The following is a 9,852-nucleotide window of genomic DNA, read 5'->3' as shown; positions in this document are numbered from 1 at the left end:
TCATATTTACCTCCACCACTATCTCTGGTAGCACAATTCAGGCGTCAAACACTCTCTGTGTAAACAAAAAAACAACTTGCCCCCCCATATCAAATTTGAATTTTACCCATTCTCACCTTAAAATCATTCCCTTCGGCCCTCAATTCTGACCTTTCCCCCATGAAGGGTTTCTGTGAGAAATCTACCTTTTTCTGACGTTTCAATATGTTCTGTCCTGAGAATGCTTCATTAGTGGAGGCAACCTTGACATTGTGACAGAAACTACAGAAATACAGGTTTGTCCGTCAGCAGTAGAGAATAATTAAAGAGATCTGTTCTGGACACCTGCTCTATGTGATTTTTATAAATGATTTGAATGAGGAAATGGATGAATGGGTTAGTAAGTTTGCAGAGTTCATGACGGTTGATGGTTCTGTAGATAGTGTAGAAGGTTGGTGTAGGTTACAACAGAATGTCGATAGGATGTAAAACTGAGAAGTGGAGTTTAATCCAGTAAAGTGTGAAATGATTCACTCTGGAAGTTGAACTTGAAGGCAAAATACAGGGTTAATGGCAGAATTCTTAGCATTTTGAAGGAACAGAGGGATCTTGAGGACCACATCTGTAAAATCCTCAAAGATATCATGCAAGTTAATAGGATGGTTAAAAAGGAGTATGGTGTGTTGGCTTTCATTATTCAGGGGATTGGGTTCAAGAGCCACGAGGTAACGTTGCAGGTTTATAAAACTCTGATTAGATCATACTTAGAGTATTGTGTTCTGTTATGTTCACCTCATTAGAGGAAGGATGCAGATGTTTGAGAGAGGATGCAGAGGAGATTTACAAGGACACTTCCTGGATTAGAGAAATGCTTTTATGAGAATAGGTTGAGCAAGTTAGGGTTTTTCTCTTTGGAGTGAAGGAGGATGAGAAGTGACTTGATAGAAGTGTATAAGATGATAACAGGCATAGATAGAGTGGACAGCCAAGGGCTTTTTTTCCTTTGGGTGAAAATGGCTAATACGAGGGGGGTTAACATTAAAGTTATTGGAGGTAAATATGGGGGGAGGGGGAATGTCAGAGTCAGGTTTTTTACAAAGAGAGTGGTGGATATGTGGAACATCCTACCAGGGATCGGTGGCAGAGGCAGACACATTATGCACACTTACTAGACTCTTAGATAATTTTGTGGTTGAAAGAAAAATGGAGGGATGTGCAGGAACGAAGGAAGGGTTAGATTGATGTTAGAGTAGGTAAAATGTAGGCACAACTTTGTGGGTTGAAGGACATGTACTATATTGTACTGTTCTATGTAGAAACTGTTCTGTTCTCTCTCAGAGTAGGACTTTGATCCTGAGTGATCCCCAGTACTGTCACTCCCAGCTCACTCCTTGCTCTAACAATGTGGGCAAGTGTTCTTTTTACACTATAAACAGGAGAATCAGAATCAGGATGTATGTTGTGAAATTTGTTGTCTTGCAATGGTAGTACAGTGCAATACATAAAAGAATAAAAAGGTAGTTTGATAGATTGATAGTGTAAAAAGAGAGCAAAATAGTAAGGTAGTATTTATGGGTTCGTGGACTGTTCAGAAATCTGATTGTGGAGAGGAAGAAGCTGTCCCTGAAACATTGAGTGTGTGTTGTTGGGCTCCTGTAACCCCTCCCTGATGGTAGCAATGAGAAGAGCGCATGTTCTGGATGGTAGAGTGCTCAATGATGGATGGCACCTTGTTGAGGTAGCAGCTTTTAAAGATGTCCTCAATGGTGGAGAGGGTAGTGCCTACAATGGAGCTGGCTGAGTCTACAAACCTTTGCATATGTTTTCTGATCCTGTGCAGTGGCCCTTTTATACCAGCTGTGATGCAACCAGTTAGAATGCTCTCCACAGTACATTTGTAGAAATTTGAAACATGAGAAGATCTGCAGATGGTTGAAATCCAAAGCAACATGCACAAAATTCTGGAGAAACTCAGCTGGCCAGGCAGCATCTATCGAAAGGAGTCAGCAGCTGATGTTTCAGGTTGAGATCCTTTATCAGCTCAGGCCTGATGAATCAGTTGTTGAGTCCATTCCCAACATCCACTTCAATGCTGCTTTGGGAGTTATGTTTAAATTAATGTTCAAATGTTACAAAGATATATTCCAGGCTGAGTTTGCCAGTAAAGATGACTCATGAAAGACACACACTTTGTTCTGAAAATTGCACATTGCTGAACCATAAGCTTCATTTCAACTTCATTCAGCTTAAGAACTATCATTTAATGAAATTGTCTGACAGCTAACAAACATTTTTAGAGAATAGGTTTGCAGTGTTTGCTACCATTGCCTAAAACCTGGTAAACATGACACCAATGACTTCATCACATATGCCGGTGTTGTCAGTCGCGAACGTGAACAGTTCATGCTGGGTAACATGACTGAATCAAAGTTAGAATGTCTTAATTTTTATTTGTGGTCTTCAGGCAACTGGCAATGCAGACATTTACAAACAGCTCCTGGAGCAAGACCCTGATATGATTCTACAAGCTGTCAGCATTTGATCAACCTGAAATATGATTCCAACCTGGTTGAACAGAACCATGTTGATGCAGTTCCTCATGGCCCAGAAATTATCACTCAATAGGTCTCCAAGCAGCCAAACACAGCTTGTGGGAACGGTGGTGTGTGGCATTATGCCAAAAAACTGCCAATTCACAAGAAACACATTTGCAGCAAATGCCAGCACTGTGGTCACAAAGACTTTTGTCATCCTCCCTCTCTCTACAAGGCCAGTGAAACACAAGGACAAGAAGTTTCAAAAGCCACCAAAATCTACGAGGTGCTTAATGGTCACATTCAAAGTTAACTTTGCCCCCAGGGGACAGTACGTAATGAACTGTGAAATACTCTGTGCAAAGTAATTTGGTCAGGCTACAACCTAATATGGTGTCAGACATCACTATTACCTCCAAGTACACATGGCAGGCACTTGAGTCTCCACCAGTCAAATTAACTTATCACTCTGCCTCCAGTGAAATGCTCCATCTGGCTGGTGAACTGCACTGCACGGTGAAGCTGACAGTAACCAAGTCAATGGCGTGTGTTACTTAACAGACCAGCCAGATCTGAACATCCTTGGGATTGACTGGATGGACAAGCTTGATCTCTGGAGCCTATCTCTTGATGAGATCTGTACGAAAAAACTGGCTGTTTGAATCATGTCAGTCGAAGCCATACCACCATCAGTACATGTGGCCATACAACAACTAACGGTGCTATGCAGCAGTGTTTCAAGAAGGTTTAGGGTACTGTACCAAATTGCAAGCAGAACTTCATCTCCATCCAGATGCAAAGCTAAGCTTCTGTCCCAAAAGACTAGCACTATATGAGGCCTCATTTAGCAAGAGCTAGATCGCCTGCAACAAGTTGGTTTGATCAAAGCTCTCAACTACTCATATTAGGCTGCTCCAAGTTATCAGTGAGGTTGTGTGCAGACTCTTCAACTGGTGTCAGTGCAGCTCTAGAGGCCACCGTTTTTTTTTGCATCATTCTCTGTAAATACTAGACTGTTGTGAACGAAAATCCCAGGAGACCAGCTATTTCGGAGGTACTCAAACAGCCCCTTCTGGCATCAACAATCACTCCAAGTCACTTAGATCATATTTCTTCCCATTTTAATGGTTGGTCTGAACAACTGAAACTCTTGCAACACATACAAAATGCTGGAGAATCTCAGTGGGCCAGGCAGCATCTATGGAAAAAAGTACAGTCGACGTTTCCAGCAGAAACCCTCTGGCAGGACTGAGAAAAAAGCTAAGGAGTAGATTTGAAAGGTGGGGTGAGGGGCAAGAGAATCGCCAAGCGACAGGTGAAACTCGGGGGGGAGGGATGAAGTTAAGAGCTAGGAAGCTGATTGGTGGAGACAGGCCATGGAATTAAAAAAGAGAGAAGGAGCACCAGAGGGAGACGATGGACGGGTACCAAGATAACACGAGAGAGGGGCAGGGGGATGAGAAATAGTGAAGGGAGGGGAGTGGAAGCATTACTGGAAGTTTGAGAAATCAATGTTCATGCCATCAGGTTGGAGGCTACCCAAATGGAATATAAGGTGTTGACCTAAGTGTGGCCTTATCCAGACAGTGGAGGAAGCCATGGGTGGACATATTGTAATGGGAAGTGGAATTAAAATGGGTGGCAACTGGGAGATCCCACTTGTTCTGACAGATGGAGCGAAGTGGTCTCTCAATCTACTTCGGGTCTCACCAATAAATAAAGAGGCCACACTGGGAGCAGCAAACACAGTATATGACCCCCCCACAGACTCACAGGTGAAGTGTCGCCTCACCTGGAAAGACTGGGGCCCTGAATGGTAGTGAGGGAGATCAGTGTGGAGGGATGAATGGACAAGGGAGTCGCGTAGGGAGCGATCCCAGCAGAAGGCAGAAAATGGAGGGGAGGGGAGCGAACAATTTGGTGGTGAGATCCAGTTGGAAGTTGCGGAAGTTTCGGAGAATTATGTGCTGGACACAGAGGCTGGTGGGGTAGCAGATGAGGACAAGAACAACCCTAGGTTCCTCTGGTAGTGTGATGGGAGGAGGGGTTAAGAGCTGACGTGCGTGAAATGGAAGTGATGACGTTGGCAGCGTTGATGGTGGAGGAATGGAAGCCCCTTTCTTTGAAAGAGGAGGCCATCTCCTTCGTTCTAGAATGAAAACCCTCATCTTGAGAGCAGATGCGGCAGAGGAATTGAGAGAAGGGGATGGTTTTTTTTTACAAGAAGCAGGGTGGGACATGGTATAGTACAAGAAACTGTGAGAGTCTGTTGGTTTATAGGAGATATCGGTGGATAAGCTGTCTCCAGAGATAGAGACAGTGAGACCAAGAAATGGAAGGGAAGTGCTGGAAATAGACCAACTGAATTTGAGGGCAGGGTGGAAGTTGGAGGCAAAGTGGATAAAATCGAGCTCTTCTTCTGCCACCTGTTTCCAAGCCTATTCCTTTGGTCAGCACTCCCCATCTGCACCAATGATCTCACTGTCTCTGTCTCCAGAAACCTTTTATCCACTGATGTCTATTATAAACCAGTGGACTCTCACAGCTGCCTGGACTATACCTTGTCCCACCCTGCTACTTGTAAAAACACCATACCCTTCTCTCAATTCCTCCGCCTCCACCACATCTACTCTCAGGATGAGGCTTTTCATTCTAGAATGAAGGAAATGTCCTCCTTTTTCAAAGGGGCTTCCCTTCCTTCACCATCAACACTGCCCTCAACCGCATCTCTTCAATTTCATCACCCCTCCTCCCATCACACTATCATGGATAGGGTTCCTCTTGTCCTCACCTACCACCCCACCAGCCTCCATGTCCAACACATAATTCTCCGAAACTTCCGCCACCTCCAACTGGATCTCACCACCAAATTGTTCCCTCCCCCCATTACATTTTCTGCTTTCCGCCAGGATCGCTCCCTACGCAACTCCCTTGTCCACTGAACTCCCTCCTGTCACTTATCCTTGCAAGTGGAACAAATGCTTCCACTACCCCTACATATCCTTCCTCACTACCATTCAGGGCCCCAACACTCCTTCCAGGTGAGGTGACACTTTGTCTGTGAATCCGTTGGGGTAATATACTGTGTTTGGTGCTCCTGGTGTGGCCCCTTATTCATCGGTGACACCCGACATAGATTGGGAGACGACTTTGCTGAGCATCTACTCTCCGTCCACTAGAACAAGCAGCATCTCCCAGTGGCCACCCATTTTAATTCCACTTCCCATTACCATTCTAATATGCCAATCCATGGCCTCCTCACTGTCACGATAAGGCCACCCTTAGGTCGGAGGAACAACACCTTATATTCCATTTGGGTAGCTTCCAACCTGATGGCATGAACATCGATTTCTCAAACTTCCAGTAATGCTTCCACTCTTCTCCCCTCCCCCCATCCCCCTTCTTCTTTCTTCCATGGTCTTCTGTCTCTTTCACCAATCAACTTCCCAGCTTTTTATTTCATCCCTCCCCCTCCAAGTTTCATCTATTGCCTGGCATCTCTCTCTCCTCCCCCCATAATTCAGATCTACTCCTCAGCTTTTTTCCAGTCCTAAGTGTTTCAACACAAAACATCGACAGCATTTTTGCTCAGATTTCCTCTCATTTGTGAACTAAAACTCTTGATCATGATTGCATATTATTATGCATTGAGTTGCTGCCATATATTTGGCTGTTTATATATTTGCATTAAAGAGCAGCTGAAAGGAGTATCTAATATTAAAGAGGAGCTGTAAGTTTCTTCAGATACATAAAATGTAAGAGGCAAGAGTGGATATCAGACCACTGGAAATTATGCTAGAGAGTAAGTAATGGGGGCAAAGGGTATCTTGCATCAGTCTTCACTGTGGAAGACACTAGCAGTATGGTGGAAGTTCTAGGTGTCAGGGGTCATTAACTAGAGAGAAGGTTCTTGGGAAACTGGAAGATCTGAAGGTAGATAAGTCATCCTGACCAGATGGTGCACACCCCAGGGTTCTGAAAGAGGTGGCTGAAGAAATGCTCTTTCAAGAAACACGAGATTCTGGAATAGTTCCAGAAGACTTAAAAATAGCAGAAGTCACTCCACTCTTCAAGAGGGGAGTGAGGCATAAGAAAGGAAATTAGTTGGTCTAATTCCAGTTGTTGGGAAAGTGTTGGAGTCGATTATTAAGGATGTAGTTTCAGGGTAGTTGAAAGCACATGATGCCACCATGTCATAAGTGCTTGTCTTGTTGAAAGTAAAAACTAAATTTACACATATCTCTTGGGTTCCCTTGTTTTTATTGCAATTAGTTATATGTTTTGGAGTTACAAAACATAATAGTGGTGATGAGTAAGTTTTAAAACAAACCTATGATGGTTACCTAATGAGGCAGAGTGAGATGTTTGAGGTAAAAAAAACAGTACTCACTTCAGGAAGGGAAAAAGATGGTCAAGTTAAAAAAAAGGCAGAAATGGATGAATTCATGGGTTCCCAAACAGTGAGTAATGGGCAATAATAATCATAAATAAAAAGAGCAGAAATGGAAAGACTGGAAGCACACATTTGATTACACAACCGGTATGGATATTGTATGTGGAGTCGATTGAGCAGTATTTTGAAGCAAATGAAATTACCAATGAGAAACAAGTGCCAGTTTTGCAGAGTGCATCAGGTGGAAAAGCACATAATTTTCTTAGAAGTTCAACTACTGCAGCCAAAATGAGGTTTGCTGATATCCTAAAAGTAATGCAGGAACGTTTAGAACCAAAACCATTGTGATTGCAGAATGCTTGAGGTTTCAAAAGTGGACTCAAAAGGAAAAGGAGTCCATTTCAGTGTGTATGTGGTGGAATTGAAGAGATTGAGCATTGTCAATTCAGTGATGGAGTTAATGATGCACTGAGATTGTTTAGTTTGTGGAATCTTATAAGAAAGCATTCAAAAACGCCTCCTAACTGAAGCACAACTCACATTTGAAAGAGAAGTTGAAATCGCTGTATCAATGGAAACAGCAGGCAGACGCAAATGAGTTGCAGTGACTAATAAAAGTGTGAACAAAATTGCGATGTTGAAGCAGAAACTGCCTGGCCAAACAAATTGTGTTACCGTTGTGGCAGGGGCTCATACACACAGCAGACCCATGAAGTTTAAAGATGAAACTTGCAGAAAATGCAACAAAGTAGGACACATGCAAACAGCAGGCTAGGCAGACTAAAATAAATGGACTGCACAAGTTAGAGAAAAAGACAAAAAAAATCAAAGCGCTCTAATCTACATGCTGTTGATGAAGAGTCTGATAATGGTGAGAATGACACAGGCATTGAGATTTATATGTAAAAATTAACAAGAAACAAGCAATATGGCTTATAGATTGGGAAGAAATGGCAATGGACAAAGCAGTGTGAGGTGGCTTTCTGAAAGTTACTGTATTCACACATTGTCCAGTGAAGCTTGTCTGTGACACCTCGCCTTATGGTATAGGTGCAGTCACATCACATGTTATGAGTAATGGAAGCGAACATTCCATAGCCTTTGTATCACATTCCCTTACTGCTACAGATAAACATGTGCATTGAGAGGTCTTAAGCTTGGTTTGGTGTGCAAAACATTTTAAATAGTACTTCTATGGGAGAGAGTTTACCCTCATAAATGATCATCAATCACTAGTGTCCATTTTCAATCCACAGAATAATGTTCTACTAACAGCAGCAGCATGAATGTAGGGATGGGCTCTCTTAGAGGACACAATTACAAGATCAAATTCAAGAGGATAACTAATCATGGAAATGCTGATGGATTGTTTTGTTTATCCTTGGAAAAGGAAATACCTTAAAAATTTACAAAAGGATACTCTTCTTGATATTCTTCCAAACACGAATGAAAATTCTCCCTATTACAGCAGAGATAATCCAAAGGGAAACCAGAAAAGACCACACACTATCTTAGGACTACATAGCAACCCAAATTGATTGGAATGTGCAGCAGAAATTCCAATTCACTCATTTTAACCAGCACGGGATGAACTTACCCTTGATAGAGGTTGCCTTATGTGAGGATTGAGAGTTGTTGTAACATTTAAGCTGAGAGCTAAAGTGTTGGACCAGTTACATGTTGGTCATGAGTGTGTTCAAGATGAAAGCACTGGCTTGAAGCTTTGTCTGGTGGCCTGGGATAGATCAGCAGGACGAGCAGCTTGCCATGCACTGCGCCAAATGTCAGCACACTCAGAAGATGCCAAGAGCAGCAACTCTCATCCCTGGGAATAGGCTGCATTGCCCTGCCTTGTCAGGAAAGACATTAACCCACAGTGATTAAATCTTTTTGGCCTGAATGGGCCAATTTTCAATTTACTATGCTGTGGATGTCTATATAATAATTGTATTATGTAATATACTGTTATGTATATATGTTGAGATGCATTCTATACTGAGTTGGAGTTTATAGCTAACCAGGAGGAGTGTTATGTATTTAGTATTTCAGTAATGTCTTATCTATATTGTCTGATTAAGCATTCTTTGTTATTTAAATATTTCATTATGGGTTACATGTAGAAGTATGTGATTGCCATACATCATCCTGTTACCATGTCATAAGTGTGCACTTTGCTAGAAGTAAAAATGAAGTTCACACACATTTCTGGGGCTCCCTTATTTTTCTTTCAATTAGTTTGATGTTTTGGAGTTACAAAATACCTACTGTTTCAGGAAGGGCTTCTTTTGTATTGAATACACTGTCAACTATTGGGGAAACCATTGTTATACACACATTATCAAAATATTGCTTCAGGTTTTGCTTTTTCCTGTGTGTAACCAAATCAATGGTGCTTACCAACATGGTTTTGATAAATATTCATTTACAGCATGTGACAAGAAAGTAGGATCCCTTTGTTCCCTTACCAACTTGTATGTAAAATAATTGCAAATGTATACTTACAACAGCACACACAAAATGCTGGTAGAATACAGCAGGCTAGGCAGCATCTATAGGGAGAAGCGACGTCTACATTTCGGGCCGAGACCCTTCGTCAGGACTAACCGAAAGGAAAGATAGTAAGAGATCTGAAAGTAGAGGGGGGAGGGGGAAAATGCGAAATGATAGGAAAAGACTGGAGGGGGTGGGATGAAGCTAAGAGCTGGAAAGGTGATTGGCGAAAGTGATATAGAGCTAGAGAAGGGAAAGGATCATGGGACGGGAGGCCTCAGGAGAAAGGGGGGGGGGGGGGAAGCACCAGAGGGAGATGGAGAACAAACAACTAAATATGTCAGGGATGGGGTAAGAAGGGGAAGAGGGGTATACTTACATGGTTTTATAAATTAGAACTCAAAAAATACCCAGCAGGATGCAAAATTCTTGCTGTATTCCATCTTGCATACTTAC

This window comes from Hypanus sabinus, chromosome 8 (genome assembly GCF_030144855.1).
Source record: "Hypanus sabinus isolate sHypSab1 chromosome 8, sHypSab1.hap1, whole genome shotgun sequence".
NCBI lineage: Eukaryota > Metazoa > Chordata > Chondrichthyes > Myliobatiformes > Dasyatidae > Hypanus > Hypanus sabinus.
Note: the sequence above shows the minus strand (reverse complement) of the source record.